Consider the following 18067-nt stretch of genomic DNA (forward strand, 5'->3'; position numbering starts at 1 on the left):
CAGGTGAGCACCCCCAGCTCCCTCAGTGCTTCCTCTCAGGGTTTGTGTTCCCTCTCCAGCCTCGTTGCTCCCCCTGGACACTCTCAAGCATCTCAACATCCTTCCCAGACTGAGGGGTTTTCTCACTTAGCAGGATTCTGTCACTGTCTCCAACCTGAATGTTTATATCCAGTGTGGCACCTGGAACATCCCCACGTGGGCAGTTTTTCCCTGCTGAGGAGCTGATTCCCCAGCACACAAAGCACTGGGATGGACGTGACTCGTGTTTAGTTCTGGAGCCGGTTCTGCCACGACAGACAGAACTCATTTTGACTTGCTCATATTTGTTGAGCAAGTGGCAATCCAAAATATTGTAAGAATTATTTTCAATCTGGGAGTTTGTTTTGCCAGTATTGAAAAAAAGCAGGGAAAAGCAGAGATATTATCCTGTGACAATGCATCCTTTTATACCTGAGAGGCATCGATTCACAGCAGAGCCATTTGCAGCTCTTCGCACGCCTCAAAAATTGTTTACAAGAACAAGGAACCACTGCCTGGCTGCTCTGTGAAATCCTGAGGAGTTTTTTTCCTATGAAAATCATTCCATATTCAGGATGGGGTGGGTGGAAGGTGGCTTTGAACAATCTCTGTGCTCCTGCTTTGCAGGTCCTGTCAATAAAACCAGACCAGATTTATGGACTGACTGCACAGCCCAGGAAAGGACAGGAATGCTCAGCAGGGAATGAGATCACCAGGAACGAGCCCAGGAACAAACAGAGCTCACAGGAGAGGACACAGAAGGTGCTCCAAAGGGTGATAGGACAAGGGGAAATGGCCTTAAGATAAAGGAGGGGAAGTTTTGTTTGGATATTGGGAAGAAATTCCACCCTGTGAGGGTGGGAAGGTGCCAGGGAAGCTGTGGCTGCCCATGGATCCCTGGAAGTGACCAAGGCCAGGCTGGATGGGGCTTGGAGTACCCTGGGACAGTGGAAATTGTCCTTGCCCGTGGCAGGGGTGGAATTGGATGATTCTCAGGTCCCTTCCAGCCCAAACCCTCTCTGATTTTGTGATTCTCTGCCCTTCAGGGAGGAATTTTACTTCCCAGAGCTCCCATCATATTTAGTGTCAATTTGTTCAAAACTGAGACCCTTCAGTCTTTCACTGGGCATGGAATTGTCTTCATCTGGGGAGATTCTCCTCTCAGCAGCGTGGCTGGATCCAGAATAGCCAGGCTGAAATCAATCAGATGTCTCAGATTTATTTGGTCTTCAAATCCTACATCTGAATTTAACTCCAGATCCATTGCATAAACCCATCCCAAATGAAATGTGGTTTAAATGAATCCATTTCCTCTCTAAATCTGTATTTTTTATGGTTCGAATATTTCTCAGTTTTAAATAATATAGAACCATACAGAACATGCCCCTTATGTTTCATTGGCTTTATCCAGGCACGTGCATGGCCTTGACCTTGCAGAAAATGCCAGTAAATGTTTAATAAATCCACAGGCCAGCCTGAACTGTAAGAATTGTTCCAATACACGGATCAATAGCACATGTTGGAACGCTGTTATTAAATAGAGAGCTGCCTCAGTAATGAAAAAAACACATCAACTTTCTATGAAAAGCTGTTTTTTAGAGGCAGAGTGAGCCATAGATCAAGCTTTGACAAATTCTGCTGCTGTTGAATAGATTAATTTTTTGCTATCAGCCCCTGTTCCACCTGTAAGAGAGAAAAGAAAGGAATTTGTGCTACAAAAGAGATTTAAAAGGAGGTGAAGGAAGGCACAGCTCCAAACAGCAATGTTTTGATTCAGAAGCTTGAACACTGGTGCATCATAAATTGTAAAATGTGTTTATTTCTACTCAGTGATAATTCCTGTTTTAGGAGAAAAAGGCTTTCTTTTATATTTCTGACAATCTGGAAAAAAATTCAAATCCTGCTGTCTTTTTGCCGACAAAATTCCATTAATTTGCAATTCTGTGAAATCTCATTTCTTCACAAAAAGAAAATAAATGGTAAAATATTAAAATTTGAAATTTCAGTGCCTCTCCTGCTGCTTTGCCCCAGCAGCACACGGTTATGGAGCCTTCAGCTGGCACTTGGATATTTTGGGTCTTTGAGGGAAAAACTGGAAGTGGGAAATTCTGGCAGAGCCAGAGGGATCCACAAACTCTGGAGTGGGACTGAAATGTCAAAGTTTGTGGGTTTTTTTCATACAATCCCAGAATGGTTTGGGTGGGAGGTCATCTCCTTTCACCCCTGCCATGGCAGGGACACCTCCCACTGTCCCAGGCTGCTCCAAGCCCCAGTGTCCAACCTGGCCTTGGGCACTGCCAGGGATCCAGGGGCAGCCCCAGCTGCTCTGGAAATTCCATCCCAGCCACTCCCCACCCTCTCAGGAACAATTCCTAATTCCCAATATCCCATCCAGCCCTGCCCTCTGGCAGTGGCAGCCATTCCCTGTGTGCTGTCCCTGCATCCCCTGGAAATTGTCTCTCTCCAGGTTTCCTGGGGCTCCTTCAGGCCCTGCAAGGCCACCCTGAGCTCAGCCCAAAGCTTCTCCTGTGCAGCTGAACAATCCCAGCTGTGCCAGCCTTTCCTGCCAGCAGAGCTGCTCCATCCCTCTGCTCATCCTGGAGCCTCCTCTGGGCTCTCTGCAGCAGCTCCAGGTCCCTCCTGTGCTGGGGACCCCAGCTCTGCAGGTGGGGGTCTCAAAAATCAATAATCGATTTTATCGATTACCAAAAGCGTTTTGAAGTTTGATTGTCCTGGGCAGTGCCTTCCTGCCCACTTAGCAAAAGAAAAACAAGTGTGTTTGAGATGTAAACCTATAAAATTTGTCTGTTCCCAATCCTGCTGAAAATGATGTCACGCTGCAGGACAATGCATCCCAAAGAATACCTGATATTAAATGATCCATCCTCTCCTGCATGATCCCATTGTCTGTGACCTCAGTGGGGCTTTGGCTGCTCTTTTGTGCTGCCTCTCTGCTCTGTCACCCTGACACTTCTCAAGTGTCCCTGGCAAGGAGGGCAGCACCAAATGTCCTCTGTGAGGCAATTCCGCTCAACAGGTGAAATAATCAGCATTTTTCCAGTGGTTTCCTGACGTGTCCACCCCCACAGTGAGATCAGTTAAAATTCCTCTTCTCCTGCTATCCATCAGCTGTGGAAAATGGAATTGTCTTTGTGCCTCTCTTTGGAAAATTTGGCCCCCGGTCCATGGTGTTTCCATGGCAAATCCAACCTCAGAAGTCCCTAAAGTGCATCAGCTAAGCACATGTAGCCAAAATATCTCCCAAAATGTGAAATATGATGCTAAGATTATGTCAACAAATCCAGGACAGAGATAACTCTTCCTATAGAGTAACTGTATTATATAAGCATCCGTGAAAGTCTTGGAAACACAAGATATTTGAAATCTCATTTGATAGAGATGATTTGTGCTAAAGCAATTTCTCCCAAAGAAATGTGGATCTAATTTGCCAACTGTGATTTCAAAGAAGAAATATATATATATATTGATTTTTTTCTGGTTTTATGTTTTTTTTGTTTTTTTTTTTGGCCCTCATGGGATGGATTTTACTCCAGAGCAGGGAAGGGGGGACAGAGAATAAAACACTCAATTCTTCTCTCATAGTTCACTGAAATTCCCTCTAGGAAGAGATGTTCCATTCCATAGATGTGACATCCCCACGCAGCCCCAAATGGTTTATTTTTAAGCCTTGCATTATTTTGTAGGGTATGAACTATCTTTTAATAAACACTAAATTTAAGAGGAATTTAGCAAATTTTGGCAAGGTATCCTCAAAGCTGACTCCTTCCTTCAGTACTTTGAGGCTTTATTTGAATTAATAAAGGTATTACTTTACAACACAATGAAAATATTTGACAAAAAACCCCCAAAATATTGAATAATACTTTTCCTTAATATCTTTTTCCTGTATTTTCCAACAGCTGGAGACACTTTTGGATTCCCAACCTTTGCTGCATGAAGCCATGAAAAATAAAATGTCCGAGTGTTTCTCTCAGGTTTTGTGATTCTCACTGGAGTCAAAAGAAGTCACCTAACTAAAAGTGAGTATTTTCCGTTGTGGGACATGGGAATACAGTTTCTAAGCCAGAATTATTTTGGAAACTGTTGTGAACTGAAGTTGTTTAGGCCACAGTGATGCCGAGTTTTGTCCTTTTAATCTGTTTTCTTAATGACACGTGGTGATTCCCAACCTTTGCTGCATGAAACCATGAAAAATAAAATGTCCCTGCGTTTCTCACAGATTTTGTGATTCTCACTGGAGTCAAAAGAAGTCACCTAACTAAAAGTGAGTATTTTCCGTTGTGGGACATGGGAATACAGTTTCTAAGCCAGAATTATTTTGGAAACTGTTGTGATCTGAAGTTGTTCAGGGCACAGTGATGCTGAGTTTTGTCCTTTTAATCTGTTTTCTTAATGACACAACTTTAGAGTCTCGTGAGCTTCCCGTTGTCACCTCATTCAAGGGAAATAAGAAAAATCTGGGAGGGATGAACAAGGAAGGATTGATGGACCAGGAAGCCCATGGGAAATCTCTGGCTGTTTTATTCCAAGGGCTTAAATCTCCTTCTGCATCTCCTCACAAAGTTGGTGTCCACCAATCCACAGTGTTTTCTTTGTAATTACATATTAATGAGAAGGAATTAATATTTATTACTTTTTTGGACTGCAACTCATGGTATTGTTGTTTCTTCCTGTCCTTTTCTACTGTTCTCTCTGGAAGACAGTGCTAAAAACAAACATTTGCTGCTCTTCCTCAGAAATTCTCTTTAAAGTTTGATTGTTTTTTCCCAGACCGTGCCTGTTAATCCAGTGACACAAACCCTTCATTGTTCTCCTTGGATGTTGAAGTTTAAGTTTAAAAACAGTGGTTCTGTTTGAAATCAGAGTCAAATATTTTTATTGTCAATCTGAATCAAAAAGTATTTTTCTGCTATTCAAAGTCTAAAGAAAAATCCTCTTTACAGTGTTTTTCAGATGCCACGGAAGTCAGAATCACTCCCTAAATTTGCTCTTGCAAACTCTCCACCTTTCTCTGTTACAGAACAGATAAACACAGGCTGAGGGGCTGTTTCCCTGCCATTTTTTCATGGTATTTTTCCCTTTATTTGGATTCCATAATATGATATATGAAGCAAAATCAATAATTCCCACTTTTCAGGTTAAGGGCACAGCTGAATAAATAATTCATAAGTCACTGGATCAATGTTATTTCAGAGACCATCCACCAGCAGAGACCAGTTTTCTCAGATACCCCCATTATTTGAAATTATCTGACAATTGTCTTGGGTAAATCTTTAAGTCCTTCTATTGACCAGAACTAATTTGAAATAAGTACTTGCTCTTTGTGCTCTGCTACTTCTTTGTGACCTGCCAGCTCTGAGTCACCTTGTGCTGCCTGATTGGATCAGCAGCAAATCCTTGATGAAAAAGCCTTAAAAAAACCAGAATTCCAGACTGGTTTTGGTTGGAAGGGAGATTAAAATCCATCCAGTTCCACCACTTCCTTGGGCAGGGACAGCTTCCATGACCAGGTTGCTCCAAGCTGGACTTGGACACTTCCAGAGATGGGACTACCACAACCTCCCTGATCCATACACATTTCCTTGAGTGGAAGAAATAGTTGAGATGGAGACAATTCAAAGCAACACACTGCATTTTCAGAAGGCTTCAAACTGTTTTTATTCTAGCATGCATGCTTTTTATTCGTTCTTACAAAGCTCAGAAGTTTACACTTTACTCATTGGTCACGAGAGACAAGCAAAGTGCTCATTGGAACAGGCAGCTGCAGGTTTCTCTTATTTATCCTTCTTCCTGTCTTGGCTTCTGTGTCAACAACCTTGGCAGAAAATTTCTACGGGGGTAAACATGGATCCTCTTATCAAACATGGGTCCCCTCATCAAACCTCTCTCACAGAAGTCACTGTAAAACCTCTTCCACATATGCCATTAAGAAGAGTGCAGCGCTTTCCCACAGATTTTTTTAAGGATAGATTGTCTGGAGTCGAAATCCCTTCTCCTTCCCATTTTTTGTTGGCACTGTAGAGACAATGTCTGCCCAGGCATTCATCTTCCTGCAGCCTCTTTTTAAGGATTTACTCTGGAAGGTGTAACACATTTATCTCCCAGTCCCACGGGGCTGATCCGAGTGCTCTCGGAATCAATGGAACAATTCCCGGCGTTTCCAGGGAAAGTGGAAATGTTCTAAAGGGATGTTGGGACACGTTTGAGCCACGGAGATTTCTTGCAAGGTAAAGTTCAGCTGTCTGTGCTGGCGGAAATCAAAATGTTTCAATTCAGAAATTGAATACAAAGATGGAGGAACAGTAAAAAGAGACGTTAATCAAAACTTTTCTGATATTCAGGCTTCACTTTCTGTTTCCATGGTAGGTTTCTGATATCTGCTCCTACACATAAGTCTTGTCCATATCACATCTTTTGTGATAAGGGCTATCTTACCCGCTGAAAACCCAGCTGATAATGCCTTTCCCAGTCCATTTTATGGAGCATGGAATTTAGTCCTATGAATTTCTCAGCCAGGTTTTCTATTTTAAATTGTTTCAGCTGTAGGTTGATTTGTTTCTAGTGCTGTTAACAGCTGGTACATCTCTGAAATATTATTTTTGTAATTTTTTCTTCCAGGCATGACTCCTGCCAGGATCACACTGGGACAACAGCTCCCATGTGCAGCTAAAACATTCACTGTCATTAAATCAGTCATATTCGCTCATGTGCAAATCTACTTTTTTAACTTCTCCCCAAACTCTTAAAATCTGGTTTTGCTACAATATTTACATCTAAAAGAGGGGCCAGGCTCCTGATGCACTCTGAGCACTTCATCATCCTTCTGGCCTTTATTTTCTTGCTTTTTTTACTCCTGTAGTGTATTTTGTCTTCAATTTTGGAGGCAGATTCCTGGCTGGAGAACTTCCCTAGGAGGAGATGTAATTCCTCATGTCCCTACTCCATGAACAAAGCTGCAGGCACTGTATTTATACAGATTATAGCTGATTTTATATATCCTTACGTAATGCATTCTAACAGATTTAAGCTGGGGGAGCATTTTGTAACTTCTCTATGGGAGCTTCATCATCAAATCCTATTTGTTTTTCAGATTTTGGTTCTAATTCTCATGAATCCCTTTACAAATGTCCTTTTCTTCACAGAATAATGTCAAACAACTTTTCTGATCACTGGGTATTGTTTCTCCTGGAACATGATGGATTCCTCTGAGGTAGGATTTGTCAAGTTTTTACATCTCCTTTTCTGGTCACAACTGAGAGTATTACAAGTATTTGGATTTTTGGATACTTTGTCCTGAAATCTTTCCTTATTAACAAACTCAGGGAGGTTTTGTTAAGTAGGCTGGGATAGCAAATAACTAATTTTGAACTCTTGAGTGCATTGAAATTTTGGATATCTCAGGCTGTTCTAGCCACAAATAGTTTTGTCAGTTATTTCAAGAGAAAAAAAAAGATTTTTAAAGCAAAGCCATGATGGTTAAGATTTAAGACATCCCAATGCAACAGCAAAAAGTTATTTTGGCAGAATATTGGACTCCCTGATTGAAATAATTAATAAATCCTTGGAAAACTGTTGGGATAATCAGTTTGCAGCCACTCTTGGAAGACTCTGCTGCTCTAACTGCCCAGGGAGGGATCTGCTCTGTAAATAAGATTTTACCATTCCTCCATCTCCATTTCCAGTCCATAAAATCGAGGCTTCCCATGGAGGAATGGCCCAGTTATCACCAGCTTCATTTTGCATAATTGGGTTCTCTGGTGCTGCAATAAGAACTCCCATTAAATCCTAGCCAGGCTGACAAAGCACACGAGTGAGAGTGGAGAGCAGGAGTGAATCCTGGAGCACTGACATCCCCAGAAGCACCTCTGTGGAGCTGGTCAGCACTAAGACAGTGGGAAATGTTGTTATGCAGAGATGATCCAGATGTCCTGTGTTTGGAACTGTTCCCACTGCCTTGTTTTGTGGGTGGATTTTCATCCTACACTGATGCAAAGCCACTAAAACTGGTGAAGTTCTCCATGTGGGATGTGGGAATTAGACCCGTGGTAGAGCAATATCCATAACCACTGAGTTAAACCAACTGTTTGGATAGTCAGGATTGAATTTGGAATTCAAAGCATGAACTGTTTTTTGGTCTGCAGTTTCTTACTAGTTTAGGACCATGTATAAAACCAGTATATATGTGTATATTAAACCAAAGTATAAGCCAAATAATCTGTGTTAAACGGGTTTTACTCCCTCTGTTGCCTGTTATGGCCATGTCCTATAATTATGGGACTCATCCCAACAATTATATCATCCTTCCTCCCTAGAGCATGCTGTGTTTATTACAAACCTTTGGTTTCTCTGGTACTTTGAATATTTTTAACTTTTTTTCAAATGCCCAAACAGTTTTCAGATCATTTTGTCTTCTCACTCTGCAACTGCAATGATATTTCAGAGAGCAGTAATAACCTACATTTTAGAGTTTATCCTTTTCCTCTCAGAAAATACGATTAAAACTCTGTTCTCTCAGTTCTGAAGACTTAATTTATTTGTCTTTCACAGGCAGATTATTTAAAGTCTTCTAATATTCAAAAGTAAATAATCAAACCTAAGGCCTATTTGCTGTAGATCTTAAAACAAAATCTCTGTTCTTTAAATCTTTGTTTCCAAGAGAGAAAAGAACTTTATGCCAAAAAAAAATTAAAAAAAACTGGGAAAAAAAGAAAAATCATTTGCAGTTCATCTTTTGGATAAGACTATTACAAAGCTATTGGAAGCAAAAAGCCAACGTACAAAAAATGCACATTGTATTGCTTCAGATATAGAAGAATGAATTACAGGATTTGAGTCTTATTTATTTCCCAGAACTGCTTAAGGACATTCAATTCCATGTTAAAAAGGAGCCACTCACTGCTTTGTTCATGGGTTTGTTCTTGAGGCACCTGGGGGTTTTGGCTGGGTGGGTTTTCTTTACCTGAACTTCAGCAAAGCAGAGAGGAAAGTAGGGCACTGCAGCAGAGTGAGGGCCGTGGAGAGGGGAAAACAACCCTCAGCCAGCAGGGATGGGACAGGGATGGAGCATGAGAGGGATGGGGTCAGGAGAGGGATGGGGTCAGGAGAGGGATGGGGCTGGGACAGGGATGGAGCTGGGACAGGGATGAGGTCAGGACAGGGATGGGGCTGGGACAGGGATGGGGTCAGGACAGGGATGGGACTGGGACAGGGATGGGGTCAGGACAGGGATGGAGCTGCATAAGGATGGAGCTGGGTTGGAGAAGAAGCCATGCCAGGGATGGAGCCATGTCCGGCTCCACTTTTTAGGATTGTGATGTTTGAACTTCCGTATGGATCTATGGAGATATGGCCACCATAATGTTTCGGAGAAGCCATTGAAGAACAGTGCTGAATGTTCCTTTTCCATCCTGTTATTCCTTACTTTTTAAAGTTTGTAATCTTCAGAGTGGATGAAATCTTTGGAGAGGATCAGCACACGGAGGAGTTTGTTATCTCTCTTTGAGCCTGTGAAAACACCTCCATTCTGAACAAAGGCACCTTGCCTTTGATGTCTGGGGGAGACACAGGAGCAGAGCTGCTCCCTTTGGAAGTGTGAACCCTTCAAACAAAACCTTAGGACATTGTTTTAGACGCTGAAAGCAAAGCAGAGCCCTGATAGGGCACATTTCTTTGTGGAGTTGATTTGGGGAGCTCTCAGATCCTTGATGGGTGAACAGAAATCCTTTCTTGGAATATTACTGTGGAGATGCTTCACTTTTACACCCCCCACAGTGGAGGATTCTTGTCACAAAATTCCACATCTCAGATATTTGATAAAAGCAGGGATGCTGTGAGTGCCCACAGACGAGGCAGCTCCAAAATGTTTTTTGGGGTTTTTTTCCTGGAGTCCATAATTGTAAGGAGAAATTTGAGATTTTTTCAAATATTTTTATCTTTGAATCATGATTAAATTATAGTGTGATCATAGACTGACCACGAGGATGTTGGTGAAATAACCTATGGATAATGCAAGGATACTCATCCAGGAGCCTTACATAGTTCTGGCTGTACCATTTCTGAAATTTAATTTGGAATCTTAATTTTACCTAGAATTTTTTACAGTAATGTTAGTGGTTAGTGTAAGCACAAACTAATTTCACTGACAGCAAAAAAGTTTGCTTTCTCTATATATTTCCTTCTATCTAATGCAAAGTATTTTTTGAAATCATCTTAGAAATTCCTTGTGTCAAGTAGCTCCTGGCAAAGGTAAAACAAAGGTGCAGTTCTGTTACATTTAACAAGCAGAGAAATGCTTTATAAGCATGAAGAAATGATTAATGAATTTCTTCTCTTTTATTTTAAATGTGTCTAATCATGAGGAGAAATAATAGAACAGACTGACACCTTCTTCTTTATATTAAGTCAAAACTTATATTAAGTTTTAAAGATTCATTTTCACGTGGAACTGGCTTTAAAATGATGTTTTTAACTTTGAGTTTAATTGTTGCTCTATGAATATTTGAATTAAATCTCTCTGCTGGAGAGGTGAAGGTCCAGGACAGTGGTGATACAGCTGAGGTGACCCTGAAAGAGAGTGAAAAACCAGCACAGAAGGTTTAACTCCTTTCACAAGTTCAGACACATTTACAAATAACTATTTTCAGCATCTTCCTGCTGCATCGAAATCTGTCAGATCAACCTCTTTTCGGTTTGTGTGGAATCACATCATTCCTGCTCCGAGGTGAAGCCTCATTAGCCTTCACAAAACAATATCAACAGGAAATGTCTGGGATGATGGGAATGCAGAGGTGCAAAACTGCTGGTGGAAACACAGATACCTGACAAGCCATTAATGAGATCATTAAAAACAGGCAAAAATTCAATTTCATCTGAAAATATGAGACTTGTAATGTGCTGAAAAATACATCAAAAAGCTGTTACATAGCTAAAAATGCTCAGGGAGTTTTGCATCCTAATGTGGGGCATTGACTGACATGCAAGTGAAGGAAAAATATCAATATTAAATCAAATGGAATGGCAGGCTGTAACTTCTGCCATCTGTGGGAATTGCAATTGAATTTCATGTGGGAATTGTAGAAGTGGAGGTGCACAAAAATCCCCTTAGGGAGACAGAGGTGCAGAGGCTGCAGGTTTGCTCATGCCCAAAGCTACAGCAAGAGTGAAAATGCAGCCTTGGCAGAGGTATTCCTCAATGGATTTTGTCAGCAATTCTGGTTTTGGAAATATTGCTGAAAGTGTTCGAGGCCAGGCTGGACAGGGCTTGGAGCAGCCTGCTCTGTGGAAGGTCCCATGGCAGGGGTGGAACTGGATGGGCTTTAACGTCCTTCAAACCCAAACCATTCTGGGATTTATGATAAGATTTTAGGAAGTGCTTAGGAAATTTATCAGATTTGAATGGTCTGGAGTGTGACAAAGGGATCTCTAATGCAAAAGCTTCAGATTAATGAATTTCTCCTACTGAATCATGGAAAAATTTGGGTCTGAAGAGACCTTAAAGCTCATCTCGTTCCAGCCCCGTGCCATGGGTGGTGGGTGGTGCTCAGTGTGGAATTCCAGCTGGGTGGAAGGTGGGGATCAGCTCCTGTGCAGCTCATTCCCATCCCAAGGAACAGTGCTCAGGCTCTGGATCCATCAGCCCCGTTCGATACCCGCCTTGTCCGTAATCTCTTGGCAGACTCCTGCAGCTAATCTTCCCATTGATTTTGGTTTAGGAACACCTGGAGCTGTTCAAGCCCTAATAAAATCTGAGGAGCTCAGTTTTTGAGCCATTTAACTCATTTGGAGGCAGAGCTTATTTATTTTCTGAGGAGCAATGGAAGAGCTCTGCTCGTTCCTGAGTAAAGGCTTTGGATGGACGGGTGGAAACCGAGCCAAAATCCATCCAACCACACCAAGCTCCAGCCCTGCAGCTGGAATCTTCTGGGCTACCAGGCACCTGCCTGGGTTTCCCCCCTCCTTTTCCTTCTCTTCTGGTTTATTTTCCCAGTTTAACTTGGGAGAAAAAAGTCTGTTTCTCTTCCTGACCTTGTGTTTCAGGACACTGCCATAATCAATACTGCACCACAAATCCCGATGGATCCAGGCTGGAAGGAATGCCAAACTTTCTGATTGCCTTTCCCATTGTTCTTCTGGCCTCCCCTTCTGTTATTTTCTCCACCCTACTCCAGATCCAGGTGTTTTGTCCAGGACTCCTGGCAGATTTGCTGAGGAGAAGCCAAGGTGAGACAAAGCATTAATAGGTGCAAGTTTTGGGGGATCGGGTGTGCAGATGGGGTCACCCTCCTGTATCCCATGCCAGGTGTCCTGGAATTCTGCTCACTTCTTCAGGAAAGGCAGAAATTACCAAACAACCAAGGCAGTTCAACAGGAAAAAAATCCAGGAACTTCTGTCTGGGTAGAAATCATTGCTAGGATGGAGATAAGGCTAAGCTATGGAAATGGAGAAAACATGGGGAGAGTTCACATTTTCAGATATTTATTTATGTTATTTACCTTTAAATAATAACAATATTTTAGTAAAAATAGTTTTATTTAATTGTGAGTCCCTTGCAGAAAACCTCTAATATTTCATTGCATAACTGATAAGCCCAAATCTCTGACAGATAATGTCTCACTTTTCTATTTATTTAAATGATGAAAGATGGATTTTTTTATGACTAAGATGATTAAATGACTCTTTCTTTCACGTTTTCTTAACCAGGATGACATTTAGACAAGGGAAAGGAAAAAAAAAAGTCAGAGCAGCCATCAATAAATGGCTTTATTGGTTAAATTTTAATGTTATTTTTAAGCAAATAATGAATTACTTTGACTAATAACTGCAGAGCCAGACATGATTCATTCCATAATTAGCTTGACAGTCACCATCAATCCTGTCTTTTTTTCAGCTGATTATAAAATCATGTCTCCTTTTCCCGCACATCTTCCAAGTTGCACCCCATGAAACAGGAGGTTCCAAGCAAATCTTTGGCAACTGCAGCTCTCCAGCCACTGGGGGTGAACACCCAGACATGAGACAGGGCCTGGAGCCAAAACGTGGGGAATATTGAGAATATTGACAGTCTGTGGGAGCTTTCAGCCTGGGTCAGGGCTGGTTTTGTAGGAGAGTTAAACCTGGAAGCTTCAGATGGAAATCGATCCCTGCCGAGGAACCCAGCCCAGCAAAAGCAGCTGCAGGGGTTGAGCAGCTCTGGGAGACTGAGGTGACATCACAGAGCCTTTAATCACAGGTCTGAGGAGAAGAAATCACCTTGGATGAGAAGCTTTGACATGGGAGACTCGTCACATGAAGAATCCAAATGAAGAAGCTTTCCCACCTTTCATCAAAACTCAGTAGTGGCAAGATAACAGAGGATGGCCCCAAGCTGTGCCAGGGGAGGTTCAGGCTGGAGATCAGGAAGAATTTATTCATGGAAAAAGGTGGTCAGGCATTGGAATGGGGGTTGTAGTCTCCATCCCTGGAGGTGTGCAAGGAATGCCTGCATGTGGCACCATGTTGGACTCGATGATCCTGGAGGACTTTTCCAGCCAAAAGAATTCCACAATTCCATGCTCAGCAATAATGTCAAAGATGTGAGAAGATGTGGGGATTTGTGCATTTGGGAAAATCATTGCAATTCTTTCATTAATTCACTTTTATTTTATGAAAATGCATCCACATCCACTGCAACTCCTGTAGATAAAATGCATTATCTCCCTTTGCTCATACTCTCAGGGAGAAATCCTTGGAACCTTCCTGGATTTCCCACGGTAGCTTGCAAAGCGTTTATCCCTCAGATGTGTCAGAGAATAAACATCTATTTTCCAATTAAAAAAAAAAAGAGTGCAAACATATTGGCGTGTGTTAATAGCATTTAACACCTGAGTTTGGCAGCGGTGCTGCTGTTGGGAAGCCAACTCTCAGTGCTCCCTCTGCAAGAAGAAACTCCTCTTGTAACAAGTGGCTCACAATCCTCACGGTGTTTTTGTTGTGCACTTCGCACTTGTGCTTGCTGACAGATTTAGAGCGCTTTGTGGAAGCAGTAATTGGCCTGGAAATGCAGCTGGCAGGCTTCCCCAGGAAGGAGCAGGAATTGCACTGCCTGAGGTCTTTCATGAGCTGCTAAAACCGAAGGAATGTGGTTCCAGGGCTGCCGTGTCCTTCCAGGAATGCTGGGAGCCTGTGGCCCTCTCCACCCTCCCTGGAGCTTTGTGGGACATGCTGCAAATGATCTACAGAGGTCTGGAATGCCAGGACACAGGGATGGCCTCCTGCTGACAGAGAGGGGGTTCAGACGGGATATTGGGAGGGAATTCTTCCCTGTGAGCATGGTGGGAGTCTCATCCCACCCATACCCCATCCCAGGCTGGATGAGGTTTGGAACATCTCCATCTATGAAAGGTGATTCCATGATGACCCGAGAAATCTGGGATGTCCTTTGGGGCAGAGGAGAGTCCAGAGAAGCTGAGCTGATCCCTCTCCATGGAGAGATGCCCAGCATGGCATCCATCCTGCAGCACTTCCCGTCCTTTGTGAGGAAAGAAGTTGTCAGGACAGACTTGTACAGTGGGAAAGACATTCCCAATGGTTTTGGGGTTGCTTTATTTGGATTTTGGGGGGTTGTTGTTGTCATTGTGTTGCTGGTTTTTTTTTTTGTTTTTTTTTTTTTTTTTTTTTTAATTTGAAACTATCTCTTTTCTCTCAAAACCATAAAGTCTCTTTTCATTAATTCATAGAAGGATGCTTCAGGAATTGAATGCAACAGGGTCATATTCTGGCTGTTAATATTAATGCTTAAGCCTGGATTTGGAGTTGACTCCTGAAATAAAACCTGAAAACTGCACTTTTGGAAGAGTTGTTAATAATACAGAAGGAGTAAAATCTGTCCTGCTTTATTTATATCGAAAGTTTCTATCTGAAGAAGTATTCCTGAGGAAATTCAAGATCCTGGAAGAAATCATAAATAGGTAATATTTAGATTTATTGTTGGAATTGATACCTAAGAAACTAAAAAGCTTTATCTGTGCAATCATCAGATCTTTTTGAAGTGAAGAGAGATTGGATCGAAGTCAGTGGGAGGATAAAAATAGAATTATTATGTAAAATTGCTTTGGGAGGAAAATGAAGTGCTTTTCCATCCCAGACATCCCAGTTTGTTCCGTTCACTGTGGTTCTCTTTCCTCTGAAAAAAAAAATAAAAATCTGATTATATTCCTTATGCCTGTTTTCACTCACGGAAGGTAATTTAAGGAAATTAATTTCCCTCATTAGGTTGTATAACTCAATACTAATTTACTGAAATGATCTTAGAAAGGAGAGGTAGGCTCATCTTTAGATATTAAAGTGTTTCAGTAAGAATCCCTGGAACTTTATTATTTCTGTCAGCTTGGGGAATTTGGTTAAGGTCTGGTTTGAAGGATGGGCTATGAAATCCCTAATAAACATCTCTCCCCTGGAACACTTAGATGCTTTAAAGCTGCTCTAATATTCCTCTCACAGATGTGCTACTGAATGAATCAAAACTGAGCTTATACCCTTTAGTTAGGCCCTGTATCAAACCCAGACTTAAAGTCCCTATTCAGGGAAATAATTTATGAACTATAATTTGTCCTGAAGTGCTTCTGAAACCTCTATCCCTGTAACTAAAGCATAATTAAATAATAAAACCCTGGAATCAATCCAGATGGTCTTTTTGGTAATTTGATATTTTTCGGAAGGAAATAAACAAGAGAAATTGCACTTGGACTCTTTGGGAGTGGATCTTGCTTAGTAAAGTCTGTGTATTATATTATAACGTAATTACTTGTGTGTGGAAAACATAGATATTCTAATAGCTGGTTCAGGCAGTAAAACTGTACTAAATTAAAACAGAAATAAGAATTTATAGTCTTATTCAAGCCAACAATACCAAATCCATTCCCTCCTTAAATCTCATTAAAAAAAGTTTTTCCATAATAACATAACCAAAAAAAAAACCCCATAAAACCAGACATTATCACCACTACAAGGTAGGGGAATGACATGTTAAAACTTGAGGTCTAAAAGTCAGAGTCAAAGTGGAGAAATTGATTAATGATCTTAAAATACAGGAAATAATGACAAAGCTTCAAGAGAAGCAGGTTTTGCTGAATATGATTTTCAGTGGAAGAAATGAAGCCACAAGTGGAGAGCAGAACATTAAATAAATATAAGTGAGGAGAGCTGGGAATAGAAAAAAAGTGCAAGACAAGTTGGTGTGTTCCATAAAACATGAACAAATGCTTAGCAACATTTTACAGTTAAAAAGAGGGATTTTGTCGAGCATGTACAGGTCAGGGATGTCTGTCCCTGTGCATTTGGAAATCTGCAGCACAGATGGGCAAGAAATTTATGTATTTGTCACATCCATGCACAAATACATTTGTATATGGACAAAAACCACTCCCAAATCCAACTTGTTAGACAGAAAAAAAGAGAAATAAACACTGAATTTTTTGGTTTTTTAAAGCCTTTCGGTGGACCACGGTTTTAACCAAAGGGTTTTTTAGTGATATTTTGAGGGATTCTATTGCTGCTTCATTGTTAATCTTCAAAACTCAAATAAAAATATTGTTTTTCATATTTGCTGCTTTAAGTAACACATCCAGCTTCCTTCTAATCTCTTGCCTTGCTTTTGGCTGCTTCATAAATACATAAAAGCTTGCCTTGAACATTTTAGCAGTTGTTAAAGCAGCCAGAGAGATAAAAGAAAGTTAAAGGACATGCAAAGATTGAATTACGGCGTTTCCCAGCATTTGGATGACAAAGTTTGACCATTATGAGGAATAAATCAATTTGCAGGCACTGTGGCCAGCGAGCTGAGGCTGGAGCTGAAACTGCTCCACTGGGAAATGTGCTCAGAGATAAAAGGAGTCATATTTCTTATTTTGTGTGGAGAAACATGGAAGGGATTTTTAGAGACCAGGAGATATGCAAAAATTTACCAGGAAAATGAGAAGGGAGAAGAGAATATGAATTCTAATTCCAAAATTTCCCAGTTACCATTCTAAAGATGTTTCCCATTATTTAGACTTTAAAGTGAAATATGTACATCAATTACAAAAATGTGATTATTTAGAAATTAGGACAAGATTTCATATTTATTGGTCTACTGTATTTTAATTTGAAAGAAATTCTGGCTTCCTAATGAAGAGTCCCATGATTAATGATTGGAACTGATGATCTTTGAGTTAATGATTCTATGAAATGAGGAGCACCATTAGAAGCTGAAGGTGCTCCTGGAACCAAGAGGAATTGACATGAACTGCTGTGGAACTTCTCCCGTTTGTTGTCCAAGGTCCCAAAGTGTCCCTGGAAGGAGTGTCCTGGAGAAGGTTTGGAAATCTGGTGAGTGCTTCATAACGTGAGTGGAAATTTTCCTCTTTTTCATCCTCTCATGTTTTCTCCTTCCCTTTTTATTCGCCAAGAATCCCTAAGCAATTGCAGATATTTCTGAACTTCCTCAGAGTCGTTTCCTGCCCTTATCAAGATTTTGTCACAGAAATTAAGAGTTTAATCCACCTTAATCATATCTCAAATGGCAACCACTCCATCTCCTCAACCTTTGGAGCGTTCTGTGATGGGGTGGACTGGAGATTCTCCCCTGCTGCAGCCTCAGCAGCCTGGAAGGAGGGGAATGGTGATGGAAATCCAGCATTCCAAAGTTCAGGGTGGTTAGTCAGGCTGGGGGCTGTCCTGCCCACTTGCTGAATCAGGCACAAGGATTTATTTTCTGTTGCTTTATCATCATGAATCAAACCTGGAAAAAGCCAAACTCGGGAACGGCACAAATCAATTTGTGTGGTTCTTTCTGTAACGAGAGAGACAAAAAGCAAGGGGGGCCTTTTTTATCGTGCTTTCCATTTCAGCTGAGTGTGTGCTGCTAATTGAAACCCATCTCCTGGGCTCCAGCTGGACTTGTTCCAGACTGGAGCAGGGGGAGCCAAGGTAATGTCTGCTCGGATTTGTAAAGCTTTAACCTGCCTCAGACAGCAGATGAGTCCTTTCATTGCACACGGTCCATGGGAGCAC

Source organism: Onychostruthus taczanowskii, unplaced genomic scaffold (genome assembly GCF_017590055.1).
Source record: "Onychostruthus taczanowskii isolate IOZ18803 unplaced genomic scaffold, ASM1759005v1 scaffold24, whole genome shotgun sequence".
NCBI classification, from domain to species: Eukaryota; Metazoa; Chordata; class Aves; order Passeriformes; family Passeridae; genus Onychostruthus; species Onychostruthus taczanowskii.